General features: G+C 45.2%; 1 protein-coding gene across 8 annotated transcripts in view; it reads left to right on the top strand.

The window, feature by feature from the left end:
- Nucleotides 1-2,484: 2,484 nt before the first annotated feature.
- TRERF1 (transcriptional regulating factor 1) overlaps nucleotides 2,485-16,021 on the top strand; it is a 97,783-nt gene continuing 84,246 nt past the window's right edge. For 5 of the 8 annotated variants that reach the window (XM_071426853.1, XM_071426835.1, XM_071426844.1 and 2 more), the window contains exon 1: nucleotides 2,485-2,826. The gene's annotated coding sequence lies outside the window, so the exon portion shown is untranslated. Of the gene's footprint in view, nucleotides 2,827-2,855; nucleotides 3,136-3,894; nucleotides 4,041-16,021 lie in introns of those variants that run through there. The other 3 variants (XM_071426799.1, XM_071426818.1, XM_071426809.1) reach the window with 2 other exon arrangements.

Below are 16,021 nucleotides of genomic sequence, written 5' to 3'. Positions count from 1 at the left end.
GACGGCAGTTACCGTAAGACATTCGCTGCTTTTGTGTTGTTCGGAAGCGCTGGGGGTTTGGAGGCAGCGGAGCCACCGTGCCCACCGGCTGCAGGGCTCCCCTGGCCCTCCCCGCCCCGCGGCCCCCAGCTCCCCGGGCGGATCTCCCAGGGAGCTCCCCAAAATGGCAGGAACTTAGCCCAGACAGGGAATAGTGCTCTGGCTTGGCGAGCCGAGCCAGCTCGGCGGGCAGGGAAGAGAGGGCAAGGTCTCCCTCTTCTGACAGCAGCAAGCGGGCGGCTGGGCCGGCCAGGACATCACCCCGGCTTCAGGGCTCCCAGCGCACCAACTCGCCAGGTATCCCTGCCAAAGCCTTGTTGAACAGCATCACGACAAGCCCATAGAATTATTCTGAGGTTGAATACTGTAAACCACGGTCTGATTTTTTTTATTCAAAAGTGGGAAGCTTGATACTCAAATCCTTAAAAGATTAGAAGAAGGATCAGGAAAACTGAGAACACAAATTAAGGTTTTGTGCTTTTGATGGAGACCAACTCATAACTGGCAGGATAAACACAAAGAATGCAGTCTGGCTATAGCCAGCCCACACAATTTAATGGAAATGTTGTCCTGAGCTAAGAGTTTTGTATAGCTAAACTTGTTATGGCAGAGTAAGATGGGTGCAATTTATAGCATGTCAGAAGGCTGTTTGATAATCACAGAATATTCTGGGTTGGAAGGAACCCACAAGGATCATCAAGTCCAGCTCTTAAGTGAATGGCCCATACTGGAGGCAAAGACACAATCTTGGCCTTACTAGCACCATGCTCTAACAAACTGAGCTAATGATTCTTTGCTGAAATTTAAATTAGACATTTGCTTCTATTTTGAGTTATACCACTAACACTTGTGTTTCAGGCAAATCAAATACCACCTAGCTGATTCAACAGAGATTTGCTTGTATTGATTAACTGGAGAAGTAGAGATGCTGAGACAAACCTAGAAAGACTGTTAAATTCCATTGCTTATTTTCAGAGGTCATTTTGGAAATCACAAGTAATATGGTCTATTCTGGGTTCCAGACTAGACACAAAAAACAAACAGAGGCAAAGCACATTTTGAGTTGTGGTTTTAATTCTATTTTCATCATAGTTTATATGACTTAGGACTCCAGCAAGCAAACAAGCCAACATTGAATCCAAAACTCAGCATAGATTTAGCAGAGCTCAGCACAGAGAACTTACAATATTGGAATGGTATTCTTCAGTTAAGTAAAAATAAAATTAGAAAATTAGTAGCTGGCGAGGAAGAAAACAAGACTTTCTCACATTTGTGCATACTTCAAAGAAATTTAATAGCCAAGGGGTGATATCATACTTTTTCACTCTTGCTCTAATCTACACTGTAAATCAAAACAATTTCATAAAAGGTTAAATTATTAAGAACAGGGGGCCGATGGAAGTGTCATGCAACCAGGAAACCAGGATGACCATAAAAAGAAAATGAGGCTGCTGGTAACCATTATAATGTAAGGCTGAATCACAAATGCTAACACCAAAGACCTTTTTCTGTTCCAGTTATAACCCTTGAGAGTTTTGTCTGTTGGGGTTTTTTCCCTCTTTGAAGGCAGAAGTAGGCCTATAACCATCCCCGTTTCAGTTTCTCTCTTCCCAGCTACGGTTTCTTACAGTCTGTCATTGTCCGTGAGCTTAAACAGAGCACTGCATAAGCTGTATGCATCACGTATCTGTCCCCAAGATGTAAAATCCTTCCCTGCGAGGGAACATTTTGGTGCAATCTAATGCAAATGCCGAGCCCAAGGAAAGAAGGACCGATGAGGTATTTCACCAAAATGTTTCTGCAGACTTTAAAAAAAAATCATTTAGGACGACCAATGGCAAAGATCAGTGACCACAGGAGCAAGTTCCTACATCGCTCGCTGTATTAGAGAATTAACTTCTAAATTAACCCAAGGCGGAGGAGCCGCCCTGGAGCCGGAGGCGGCCCCGGCAGGCGCAGCAGCCCTTCCCCGCTCAGGGCAGGAGAGCTCCCGGGTGAGAGCGAGCCCGCCTTTACCGCGGCCACTTTCCCCCTCCGGCGCCCCGGGGCTGGGGGAGGCCGGGCCACAGCGCCCGCAGCCCCCGGCCCCGACGCGGCTGCCCCGCTCCGGATGACACCGCGGCGCCGGGGGAGCACCCCTGCATCCCGGCCCCTCGGCGCGGGACCCCCTCGGCCCCAGGGCTGGCGCGGTGTCGTCCCCCGGCGCCGCCGCCGGGGCGGGAGCGGGAGCGGGAGCGGTGCCCGGCCCCGGCGCCCTGCGGCATGCGGCGGGATCCCGCGGCAGCCCCTCGCCCGCACCCCGCCGACCCGGCGGGAGCCGCTGACAGGTCGCCGCCAGTGGCCCCGGCACCTGCGCTGCGCTCACCGCCCTGAGAGGAGGGGCTGCCGGCCAGACCGCGGCGCGGCGGAGCGGGAGGGAGGGAGAGAGGGAGGGAGGCGGCGGCGGCGGCGCACGGCCGGCGGCGGGCGGGCCCCCGGGGGCGGCGGGCGCCCCTCGCCCCGCCGCGGGGCCGGGCGGCCGCGGCGCCACCGACACCTTACTTCCTGCTTCGCTACCCGGGGCCAGACCCATCGCGGCGGAGGGATCCCGCCGCCTCCCGCAGCCTCCTCCCCCTCCTGCTTCTGCTTTTCCCGGCTCCCTGCTCTGCAAGGAAATTATTTGACAGCGATTTGCTGACACCGGGGATTTTTTTTCTTTTTCTTTTCTTTTTCTTTTTTTTTTTTTTCTTTCTTTCTTTTTGCATCACGGACTCGGCAGCTCGGCGGGCGGGGGAGGCCGTGCCGGAGGTAAGTGCCGGTGCCCGGAGCCTCCCCCGGCGCGGGGCCCCCGCCCCGCTTCGCTCCATGTGCCGCCGCCGCCGGGGTGGGTGCCGGGCAGCGGGGCCGCGCCGGGCCGGGCCGGGGGAGTGCGTTTCCTGGCGGAGCGATATTTGTTTACAGGATGGGCGCCGTACTGTAAGTGAAGTAGGACCGAGCCCGGGGCAGCTCCGTAATAAATTAATATCGCGATCTGCTCCCGCCTCGCCGACACTGCCACGAGCCCCGCGCCCGCCCCCCTCCCCCGCCCGCCTGCACTTGTTGCAGACTTCGCGCCAGGTAGGGGCAACGCTTCGCAAGTTTCGTTTTTGCAGGAGCCGGGGCTGCGCTGGAAGGAGAGGAGGGAAAAAAAAAAAGGGGGGGTGGGGGAGGAGGGAGAAAAAAGTTTGCAGCTCGCAGTTGACTTTCGGTCTGCAGCGCCGAGGCCCTGCCGGCTGCCGCCGCCTCCTGCCCGTCCGGGCGCGGGCGGGCGGGGGGCGCTGCCCGGTACCTGCCTGGGCCGGGCGGGCGGCGGGGCCGGCGCGGGGCGCCCCCGCCGCGGCGCTGCTGCGAGTCCCGGGCGCCGCCGCGCCGTGCCGGGAGCAGAGGCGGGGAAGGGCGGCTCGGCGGGGCTCGCCGCGGAAGTTCCCCGAGCCGCGCTGCCCCTCACGGCCCCTGACACGAGTAGGCGACCCACGCGCCGCTCCTCCCGTCCTTCGTCCCTCAGCGCGCTCGGTGCCGTCTCGGTATCTGTGCTGGGAGCGGAGCGGTCCCGGGGCTCGGCTGTGGAGCCTTTCCCGGGCGGCACCGCGTGGGGCGAGCTCGTTTCGGAGGAATGGGGATTTCTCCCTCCATTCCTGCGGGAGAGGAGCGCGCGGCGGGCTGGGCGCTGGCGGGGCGCTCCGGCTTTCTGGCCCGTCAAAATTACGGGGTGGTAAGGAACAAAAACTCTTAGCCAGCTGTTTAAATACTGGAGAGGCGATTTGCAAGTGAAATTAATCGGCAGTTAACCAGTTAATAAATGGATAATGCCTATTCATCCTTCTGCTGACTTTACAGAGTGGTTTTCACGTCTGCCTGTCAACTAACCAGGCTTGACTGATCGAGATGTAAACCTAGGCGGGTTATTGCCTTCATCCAGTAAAATCTGACCTGCACTTGCTGTCCTTGCGCATCAGTGCTGGTCGTCATTCAGATAGTTACAGGTGAGATTCATACATTCTTACAGACTGACATGATGGCAGCAAAATACATATGATGACCCATAGCTCAAATATTTATGGAAAATATTGTGTATAACTGCATGATTAATATTTTAAGCATGTAATCACTGAGGGGGGAGTTTTATGCCATTGGTAGGTACAATTTTAATGTGGGTATGGGAAGAGGAGAGAGCTCACCTGGCAGGATTGGCCTGGTTGCTCGGCAGGGCCACTCTGCTGCCTGTACCTGTCCTGCTTGGGCCTCTGGCCTGCAGAGCTGCCCTGGGGACCAGGGATTTGTCTGCTGCCCTCACTCAGGGTACAGTGTCACAATGAAGTGACCCATCATTACAGTGCCAGCGTGTGCATGAGTTGTTCCTGCATGCGGTACATGCAGCTGATTGCTGTCATCGCTTATCTGCTTCGTGGTCTTGGACGTTCAGTTGGATCAGAATGGAGTCATTGCATTAATAAGGTGCATCTATCTAGAAATAACCCATTTCGCTTCATTGCCCACCGAAGTGACAGAATTTAATATGCCCTGGTTGGTACCTTATCTTTTTTCTAAGTGTTGTCCAAGGCACATATAACAATAGAAGGGCTGCTGCATATGTGCTCTATGCATACATACTATGCAGCTTTGCATAAAACAAATAGACTTTTTCCTAGAATTTAGATAAGTGATTTTTCATATGAGGAAAATGTGTTGTATGCGTTTTTCTTTCTTATGTAGAGGATACTCTGATAATCTTTGGAAAAGTTAAAGGCTTAAGTATAGCCTACTCAAAAAGTTTAGGTGCAAATGAACACTCTAGAACAATCTGTTCTACCATTGATTAGCAGCTTGTGTTTCTGAAGTTGGAGACCTCAGTGAGGACCTGAACAGCACTGTGGTGTGGTGGTCAAACCTGTGTATCTTGAAAAGCCAAAAAAACTCAAATACAAGTAATGCACTTCACTGTGAAACTTGGCCTGAGTGCGAACTGGAGGACTGGCCTTCTGGTGATAGGATAACACTGGAGCTTAATCACAGTGTCAATGTATGTCCTGCTGTTGGCATCCCTTCCAGGGGAAGAGGGATGAGGCCACAGGTAGCTAGGCAGGCATCCTGCCTCTCCAGCGATTAGTATCACGGGCCAACATGAGCATAAATAAACCACAGCATGACTAACCTCTCTACCTAACATTGACTCATGATGTATTTCGATAGACTGAAAAAGTCTCCATCCCTAAGCCATTTTCATTTTCTCAACCTGTAATGATGACCTGCCTATTGAGAGTCCTCCAGTATTCATTAAGACCATAAAGCAAGTCCTTGTTTCAGTTTTTTTTTGCCTCTGGGTAGTGCACAACTAGCCTAGATAAAAAAAAGGAATTCCTAGATTTTAAACTCAAAACTCTGTTGCTTCTCTTCTTCTGGCCATTTTAATTCTTGAAGTGATACAGTGAGGTTTGCTATTATAAATTGGGCTCATAAATTGGCATCTGGCAGGGAGGGTGAGAAGAATATAAGAGCAGTTCTGTAAAGTACTGTTTCCTAAAACAGTAAGTTAATATTTTGCTGTGAATATTTTCATCTTTTTTTTTTGTTATTGTTTGTTCTAATCAAGGGGGGGATATGTCACCTGAAAACTTACTCAGCCAAGTGTTTGAGAAGGCCCTTCTCTCCCTTTGCCAATACTATAATGGGACAGTGTAAAAAAGAAGGGCCCTGCATTGCACCTCCTTAGTATGTGTCATAATAACTGTGAGATAAGGCAGTTTCATTTCAGCTTCCTTAGAAATATGTATTTGTTTTTTTGTTTTTTTAAAAAAAAGCAAGCAGCGTTTGACAAACACAAAATAATGGTTGGTGTGGAAACAATTTGTTTCCTCCCCTTGCATTCTTTTGAGAGCTGAATAGTTCCAATAAAAAATTGTCATCAGAATTACAATTTTTCCTGTCTCTGAAATTAACGGATCCTTTTGCCTGCCCTCCACCTGAGTGAAGTAGGCAAAAGCATCTTCAAGTGCACATGTGAATTCTGCCTGGAGTAGCTGCCACACCCATGGTTATTTAGGTCAGGTGAGGAGCACAAGTGGCCACACTGACTTCCATGGCACTGCTTACAAGGGTAGAGTTACCGTGTGTGTAAGTGGGGAGGGACTGGGGGGGTTGCATTCAAAACTAAAGAAAAAGGAAGGCAGCAAATTCCTTACTCTTTGCTGTATGTGAAGTTACAAAACCTCTTCTTAACTTGTCCATCTCTGAGAAATCTATTACTGTAATCAGTTGCAGGGCTGTGAGGGGAAATCGGGCCTTCTAAGATAAAGACTAAAATAGCACATTCAAATATATTTTAAGAAAGGCGACTCTTCCTTCAAAGAGTAGGTCTGAACCTGGCTCAAAGAACGGTAGCAACAATTTTATTGGGTTGTTTTTGTCTTTAACAACTCTTTGCTTGAAACCAAGCAGATTTAAGAGATTCACTGAAATTACTTTTGAGCAGCATGCGTTTAGGCACCAAGTTAACCTATGGAGCTTGTGGGAGTATCTCCTGTTAGATCTGAAATGTCGAGAATGGGCTCTTGCACCATCATCTCCTTGCTGCTCCCACTGTATGTCCAGGCTGGCCAGGAGGACAAAGTGGGTGACACAGTCTGCCAGCAGCTCATATTGCCCTGGTTCTTGTTGGTTTCTGTGGGCAGAAGGAATAGTGTTTTGATAGCAGTTTCTTTTCTCTCTTTCTCACTTGCCTCTGTCATTCCGTGATGGTGGGGATGTGGGCTCACCTGGACCTGCTCAAAACAGCAGCAGAAAAAAACCCCAAACCATTGATTTGTGTGGGGAAAAACTGGAAAATGTGCTCAGACTACAACCTGCTGCCACAGAAACTTGAAGGAAAATACATAATTTATGTTACTTTCTTCTTGAGAGGATAATGGTTTGGGGAACCCAGGACATGCTCTTAAATATATGCCCTATTACTGTGTAATAATGTGTGATTTTTAAAAAAAAGTTTAAACTCTTTGCATTAGAGTGGAGGTGATGCAGGGTTTTGGAGTAGTCCTGGAGCGTTAGGTATATTTTGAGGTTCTGAGTGAAATGAGTCTTGTGATTTCAGCTCACTCTGTAACAAAGAGTAATGTGTCGCACACAAACAGCCCACCTAAGTTTTCATCATTGACTGATGATTTGCTCTGGAAAGACCCAAAATCCTGATATGAGGCAAAGTCAAAAGGTAGTTGATTTTTTTTAAAAAAATCATTTTAGTTTGTCATTCTCCAGTTTACAATTTAAATTTTGTTAGACTTTCAGACCAATCGCTTCTCTTTGGCTTCCCATCCGCTGCTCAGGTGGGCTCTTGTCACTTCCCAGGCACACGGGGACAAGTGCCAAGTTTCCACACCCCACCAATGTCTAAAGCAGCCATCCTGGGTCTTGTCACAAATTTTCTCCTGTCTGTTTAGTTCAGGAAGAAAATGGTTTCTGTCTTTCCCCTCCCTCCCCTCATCAACTGCTCATGGTAAGATTTTTTTATAGAACCCGCATTGTGATATGTCCTTGAAGTGCAGAGCTGCAAGGTTTTGTTTTCATTTGCCATTTTTTCTCTTCATGTTCAAAGTTCATTGCAGCTATAGCAAAGCAAGATTGTTGTAGATGGTCTTTTTTGAGTCCTTCTTTCCCCCTCCTCCCCCCCTCCCTCCCTGCCATGTGTCAAAAATCTCATGTTCAGTAAAAAGCAAAAACTCAGATACTAAAACTTACTCCAGCTAACTCTAGAGTATAGAGACTGCAAAAATAGAGATTGGGAAGGATTGCCCCAGCAAAGCAGGTAGGTGTAAGTTAAATGTTAAATTATCAGCACCTCCTTTTTAAAGGATCCCTGATGGTGAGGTTTTTGTTCACGCCATCTGGCTAGAACAAGGCTTACCAGGACTCTTAAAGGACAGGGGCCATTTGAGGTGCAGAATTTATATCAGGTACTTTCTTTTTAAGTGAATGTCAAATCCTAAATAATTTCAGCATCAGACTGTGCAAAAAAAGTACCCAACGCTGCAAAGCAAGTTTGAAACTTGAGAATGACTGAAGTCCTCTGTCTTAAAAAAAAAAGTAATTTTTGTCTTTGTTCTCCACTCCCTCCTCTCTTCTTCTCCTCCTTCCCCCCACCCCCCAATTTTCATTGATGGGGAAGTTTCATTTCCTTTATTTATATATTTTTAGTGTATGTGTGTTTGGGGGGGCATGAGGGTGGATAGGAAGGAAGTCTGTGTTCTAGTTTTTATATTTAAAAATAAAAAATAGCTAATACTGGTGTGTTTAGAAATGACTTTAAATACATTTTCCCCAGTAAACCAAAAATTCTGCTGGTGAATAGTGAATATTATTAGGGCATTGAGGGGGTTCGCAACACTTCTGTGTGGATGAGGGTCCTGTCTGAGTTCTAGCTGTACTAGCAGGAAAGTGTTTTTCCCAGTACTGTCATGTTTCACATGCCAAATCAGAACTAGAACTGCATTTTCCTGGAAGGATCTCTATTTACACTTGGAGGGTTATGCCAATTACAGCTACATTAGGCTTTTTAAAAAAAATTTAATTCCACACTTCACCTACATAGTAGCCTCTTTCATTTTCTTAAACAGCACCCACTACAATCCTGGAATGTCAGTAAGGTAAACCTGCTGTCCTGTGGCTCTAATGCATATGGGTCCTCTTGCAAGGATATGATCTTAAGTGGGTCCTCATGAAATCAATGCTGCTAGAGCTTTGTATAACTTGAAATAGCCCTCTGTTCTCCAGGCAGAATTTAATACAGTTTATTGGCGAGCAGGAAATACATTATGAAGTATGTTGTTCATATGTAATAATATTTTTTCCTCAAAAGAAATCTCATGTACTTTAATTCTGAATACAATTTTTAAGTACTGCAGGTTAGGAAGTACTGCATTGCAAATCTGTGAAAGTTTGGAGACATAACATGAGGTGATTTTAATACACATTTTGATCAGAGACTAGAAGTTACTCTTTTGGACAGTGCAGCAGTTCATGAAGAAGGAGGAGGTGGATGGAGTTTCTTTGGCAGATGCCTGTAGGTGCTGGGTGTTGGAGCAGGAGTGCAGCTGGCAGTGCTGCCTCCTGAACTTGTACCACCAGTGCTTCATTCTGCTGCTACCTTGCTGTCTCTTTCCACTGCTGGAGAAGATGTCCGAGTGGAAGATCTTGTTTGTACCAGAAAAAAACAACCCTGACTAGTAAATGGAGCTGTTGTTATTTTGTAAGCAGATTTGCTACCTATTTTCTCTTTTTGTGATGTTAAAATTAGCATTGTTAGCAACAGTAGCAGTGTATTAAATAAAATAATGGATGCTGAGCAGACTTTACCTGGTTCACAAATAGGAATACTTGGAAGACCCTGGATAGCTAAACGGAGCTTTCTTTTCCCTAAAATGTAGGCTGCCAAAGCCCTGAAATATTTAGGATATTGACTTAAAGTTTTGTAAACATCATCTCAATTGCTTCTTTTTTGGTCTGCCTCTTTTATATTTTGTTTTATCGTGAGCGTGGAAGCTGGGCTTACCTTGCAGAGAGATGGTGGTGTTTGAGTTGGCCCCTTGCTGCTTTCAGCAAGGAGAGGGCTGCACGTTGCACTCTTTTGGGAGACTGAAAGCATCTTCAATGACTCCTAGGCCACAGTGGGCCTTGAAGTAGCCCTGAGCTCTGTGGCCATTACCAAAGCTGAGCTGGAGCCTGTAGTCATCTGAACCACAAGTACACGCCACGTATGGCTCAATGCTGAACGCAAGAGTTTTGTTGCTGCTTGTGTCCCTAGTATATTTGGAGGGAAATGTGTGGAAGCAGTTCAGATGTTAACTCACTGGCATGATTTTGGGGGTTTTTTGGTTACTTTTCAAAAGCTTATATTTAGTGTTGCAGAGGAACCCCTATGTATCTTGGTGAAACAGAAGAAATGCTTCAAGTTCAGCCACACTGAGTGGTGCAGCTTTGCAAGAGATCTAATGCTTTGGCCTGCCACGCAGTTCAAATTCAAGCAAAGGTCTCCCATGTGGTTGCTTGCATGTGTCCTCCTATCTCTGTTTTGTATCTGCAATTTCAGTATATGCTTCCAGAATTATTTTTTTATTCATTTCCAATCATTCTTCAAAGATAACTGGCAAAAAACATGAAGCTGGTTGTGATTTTACAGCAGTAGAAGGTAGACAACTTTGATCTTGTTAAATTAATTTTCTTCATGTGTGGGCTGAGTGTGTAGTGAGCCGATTTAGTTTTTATTGATCATTGTAAAAACGTGAATTCAGCATCAGAGCAATGATAATAAACAAGTACTTGCAGTGATATTCTAATGAGTTTCTGGCAAAAATAAGGCGGAAAACCATCTCAATGACTGACATGCTTTACTGATGAGATGCTGAACCAGGATACTTTATTTGAAAGGGTTGAGTAAAGCTGTTTGAAGTTCTAACTCTCCCTGGCAACACACTTGCCATGAGCAGGAGCATGCCAAATGGGGCAAGATGCAGTCTTTTCATGGAGGCATTTCAGTGTCAGAAATGGCATTCTTGCCTCTCTCTGGAAGGGCTTTCACCCTTGCCAAGGTGAGACATGTTGTAGGAACCAAGTGCCTGCTTTGTTAGAAGGTGTCTCTTCTTTGTTAGAAGCAGTGAAGCACTGATGACCTTTCTGTGCCCATCCATAGGAATGCCCTGCAAACCATCGCCATGTGTTCCAGTAGGTCTGCATTGCAAAGCATCAGGTACCGAGCGGGGGAGTGGAGAGAGGTTTCTAAATTAGCAGGCAATTTATGTCTGGAGAAGTGAGATTCATATTCATAACTACATTGAACACATATTTCTGAATATGGCAGGGGCATATCTCCATTTAAGGTGGCAGTAATTCCTCTTAGCCAAAATATTTGCAGAAGTATGGTCAGGCAAGTTCTCTCTCATTCTTCCATTGATGCTGTGTTTCCAAGACTTGAAGAGGTTTCTCAGTTGTGATGGTGAACAGTGATTCTCTGTAATTTTTTTTGTCAGTTAAGCTTGTCTTATGTTGTCAGAGTTCAGTAAATTGGTATGTGAGCAGCATGGATCACAATGAAAAAGTATTGCTACTATCTGTATGAGTTTGATAACATTAGAAAATGAGAGGCAATTTTTTTTAAAGTGAGGAAAAGGTTTTTTTAGGACTATGAAATTTTGTACGAGATGGTTTATAATTAACTTTAATACATTTCTAAAGTTGCTGCCATTATAATGAAAGAGCATGAATAAGAGAATATGCCTTGCAGGTAAAATGAAAAAAGATTTCACCGTTTATATACTTGAAAACCAAAGATGCATTGCAGAGGATGAATTTTACTGCTTCTATATTGCTTGTAGTAAAAAGTTGGTCTTTGAAGTTGAAAACAGCTTTAGATTTAAAGAAATAATACACCTGAAAAGGGAGGTTCACAGAAAAAAGACATTGGATTAAGTACTGTTTTGTTAATGAAAAGAATGTAAGTTAAGCCAAATGTGGTTGCCTGCATAGTAAGGTACTGCTTAACATGAGTGGGAATGATAAAATAAAGTCTTAGCAGACTTTTATTTCAACGATTTCCAACTTTCAGAAGTTTTAATCTGGACGTTGCATGCACATACATAAACGATAGACTAATACCACAGAATTTCTCTAATTTTTGAAAGGAGCTGTACTTTGATGCTGGAAGTCTGTCAGCATACAATCCCTAGGCTAACTGCTTGATCATTAGTTAAAGTAGGGGTTCATTAAAATAACATGGGCTCATCTGGTTTTAAAGGCCACCTCTCAGCCAGTAGGCGACGGTCCAAAACAAGTAAGGTTGCAGTGCAGACATTGTAGGGCAATGGCACATAGATTGCTACATAAAGCTGCCTGATGGGAAGGCTTCTGTCAGATTGTGTGCTCAGTATTGGACCGGATTTTTCAATTTTTAGTCTTCTGTAGCAATGCCTGCTCTTATTATAGTTGGTTGAACTACTTGTGTGACTGTTTCAAAGAAGGTGCAAGGTTGGGTCTGCGTATGACTGACTGCAGCTCCTTGTTGTAATTATTTTACTCTGTAATAATTGTATTCTTCTAGTTGAAGTATCATAATTACAAAGTGGATGATGGCCTTCAGTTATGTAAGGAAAATCCTTACATTTAAGCCCCACGCTATCCTTTGCATAAACAGCTCTTTTTCTTTTCTTTTTTTTTTTTTTTCAGGTAGAACTTTTGCTTTCAGGTTATTTCTGGAAAATCCGTACTGCTAATTATGTAAATTGCAAGAAACTAAAAAAGAGAACAAAAGAGTGGGGCATCTTATTTTAGGCTTCAGCAAATGCAAAGTCATACGTGGCCATTACAGCTATCTGGAATATGTACCTGCATTGTTCTGCTACTGCTTTTGTTACCAGTAAAACTCAAACTGGGCATTTCTTGCAGGCTTTGTACGTTACATTGCCAAATGTGGGAACCGGGAAGTTTTTCCAGTAGCAGGGTCAGCTTGTGCCCCCTGTAGAGTGCCTCCCTGCAGGGCTCCTTCCTTGCATACACAGAAGTTTCTTGCTGAAAGTAAATGTAGGGCTTTCTTTTTGTGGTATGTTTGTTTTTATGCTGTTGTAGGCAAGCGTGCATTTTCTTAGGGCACTCCTCTACAAGAGCAGCAAGTTTTCGTACCTGCACCTTTTGCCTGTTCGGGCACTAAGAAGCTCTCCTTGAACGGAGGAAAGGCAGATTTCACACCTGCCTGCCGATCAGAGAGAGAGGAGAATGGAAGAAGTGGTGTTTGAGTGAATGAACAAACTTTCAGGCTGACTCAGTGATACATGTACAGGGTACGCCGTAAGGATTAGTCACCAATTTACGGTAAATCTCTGTGGTGCTTGCTGGGGATGCGTCTCTATGGAGCTGCACTCAGCGAGCCTTGTAGACTGAGAATGCAGGTAAATGTTATTTCCACAGTATTTTCCCAGTGAACAACAACAACAAAACGCAGTGAAATTCAAAGGCTTGTAAATTACTAAGCTAAAGGCAAAAAAAAATCTTTTGGCTATCTCATGGTGCTGCTATCTTCATCTGTGAAACTGGTAGGAAAATGAATAAATTATGCAACGACCTCTTTTTTACTATTTAGAAACCTGTGCTTACATGTTATTAGTACTGTTCTACCCTGTTCTCTGCGGGTTGGTTTTATCTCGGGTTGTTTTTCTTTCAGTAGGTAGGTTTCAAGCTGCATTTGTGTAAAACACCAATTTAGAGTATGGCAACAGAATAACAATTACAGGGAAGGATATTCATCTGTTGAAAACACTATTTTCATTTGCCAAACAGAAATTTCAGGAAAATTACCCTCCAGGTTGAATTTTCTTATAAATGTTCTCAAGTTCTGAAATTATTTACTGGCAGAATAGGTAAGCACGGCACTTACAGCAGAGTTCCTATTAAGAAGTTACTTCTTTGAGGGAAAAAAGGGAGGGGTTTAATTTGAAGAAAGTTATTATTTTTTTAAAATGGTAAAATTTTTCTGCAGCATTTTCTGAGTTACCAAGTTTAGTTTTTTTGTACTTTCGGATTGTTTTTTCAGCAGTTTCTTCTGTTTGACTGAAGTTTTTTGTTTGTTTGTTTTTTCTCTTTTTTTGGTTAATTTAGCTGAGCATCTTTCATAATTCTAAGATGCCCTTTCTCTCTGATCTTCTGACCTGTTTTGCTTGGCTTGTTTAATCTGTCCTTAGAGAATAGTTAATTTTGGCCATAATTGGACCAAAAAATCCTTTACAGCTGTTAGAGCAAGATTTTTTTTTTTCCTATTCTTTGTTTAAAATTACTTCCTCCAAAATAAAAGAAAAACCCAAACCAAACATCTTGTTGAAGAGGGAGAACCAGACTGTGCTGGCACTGCTGGGTGAGACGGTGCTGAGGGTGCGTGCCTGTACAAGTGGTTTGGCTCACTGCTGTCCCGGTGAGCTGATCCTGTCGAAGGCTTTGAGTCTTCTGAAGAGCAGCAGTGAAGGCTGAAAGCATTATTAAATTTTGGGGTTATCTCACGCTGTTTATTTGAAATGGAAGCCAAGCAATTTACATATCTCTGTATCTTGGATCTGAAAAAAAAAAAAATTTTTTTTTCACTAGCCTATGTGTGGAAATGACATCACAGCTTACATCAGCCATGCTAAATTCAGAGGTTTTTTCTCCTCCCTGTTGGGTTATTAACTGAGCATTAGCTCTGTGCTGCAAGTCTTGCTTTGCTGACTGTGGCACATCGATAACTTCATCGTAAAGGCTCTGAATTTTGTGCAGTGAGGAGAAAGGAAGATCTGGTGTAAAGCCTTTTGAAACTGGTGGGAATGTGGCTCGTTTCCTTGCTGTTTGTGCCTCCAGACTGGGTGGCCCCCTAATGCCGCGCCGTTCCCAGAGTCCCTGCTGCAGCGGAAACATCCAAAGGACGGCACTGTGCCTTTTGGCACTTCTGGTGACCAGGTCAGGAGTTTGCTGTGGCACATTGTTGTGTAGGTTATGTCCCCATAGCCCTGCAGGCAAAACCTGCCCTTGTGGGACTGAGTAAGTTTTGAAGTAAAGCTCTTATGTTGTTGCTGAATGTCCCATGTGCAAAGCTGTCAGGGAGTTGAGAGCTCCTCATCTCTACCCGAAATCTCCAGGTTTGGGAGCTGCTCTTCTGGGGTTGATGTAGGGCTACAGCTGTGGCAAAGCGTAAAATGGAGGCATAGGGGTTTCCTGTGAGAGCCTGAGGACCTGGGACGAGGGAAACAAAAATCAAATTAAAGTTGACATTTTGAAAATTTGATTGCTGTGTTTTTTAATCATAAAGCAATTTTTAAAGTAAGTCACTTCCCAGAGGAAAAATAAATACACTAAGAAAAGTGAGAAATGTTGATTTGTGCATTTGAGTGCAGCAGACTTGGTAGCGAGCTGATGGTGGTACCAATGTGCACAGAGACAAAAGGACAACCATTGTTCTAACTCTCCTGCTAAATTTCCAGCCATAATGCCCTATATGTAGAGCATTTTAATTATCTTTACTATTTTGTGAGGGCTGAGGCCATGGGGATGGGATTCATCCCAGTAAGTTTAAAAAAACCCCTAAAACCACTGCAAAACAAACTCATCTGACACTTTAGTGGATGTGGAGAGATTTCCCTTCTTGTGTGTCTCAGTCAGCCCTCTCTGCCCTGGGAGAAAGGCAAGGAGGCCTCCAGGGACTTCCAGCAGGAAGACTTGTAGAAACAGCTTTGGATTGGGCTCACGGCATGCGAAAGTTACTGATATCCATTCACACACTTTGTATTTTTTTACACATCTTTTTCTGCCCTAGCCAGGAGCGAGGGGATGCAGGGGGAGGGGCTGAGGGATGTGCTGGGAGGGCACTTGTGGGTGTAACCCCGCGCGTTTGAGTGGTCAGTGCTCGCAAGCGCCACGGAGTGCTGCAATTACTTGTCTCTTTTAGAGCTTGCAAGGAGCACTTCATTGCTGCAGTTACTTGTGTGGCCATATGCTATTTTTTTTTCTTACATATGTTCTCTGATAATTGTCAGTAGCAGGTGCCTGTGAGCCAAGGCGGAGCAGTATTTAAAAATCAGATGCTTAATGGGATTAAAGAATTGTGCAAGTTAAGCACCAGCAAAAAGACCAGATTGAAAGCATTGGCCTCTGGAGGTTGTGTTCCTCGCAGAGCAGCAACATGGTTGGTAGCAGTGCTGGCCTTTCAGTTCCACCATCCACTTGTAGACCTTCATGTGACCTTCAAGAAGTAGTCAAGAGGTCTAGTTTTGGGTCTTTATATATGGTTTGGCTAAATCAGGGAAAACACAAAGTCCGTTCTGAGGTGCGTACCAGCCCCCAGGAACAGAATTGGATATGTGTTGCATCCCTTCTTGGTGACTTGGGTGGTACAGGGCTGGTTGGAGATGTGACGTGAAATCTCAAGTCTGGCAGACTCCCACTCTTTGAACCTGCCTTTCCCCCTGTG

This window comes from Agelaius tricolor, unplaced genomic scaffold, assembly GCF_023055355.1.
Source record: "Agelaius tricolor isolate 1412-34295 unplaced genomic scaffold, bAgeTri1.0.p SCAF_1, whole genome shotgun sequence".
Classification (NCBI taxonomy): domain Eukaryota; kingdom Metazoa; phylum Chordata; class Aves; order Passeriformes; family Icteridae; genus Agelaius; species Agelaius tricolor.
The sequence above is the reverse complement of the archived record's forward strand: the minus strand, read 5'-3'. Positions and strand labels throughout refer to the sequence as shown.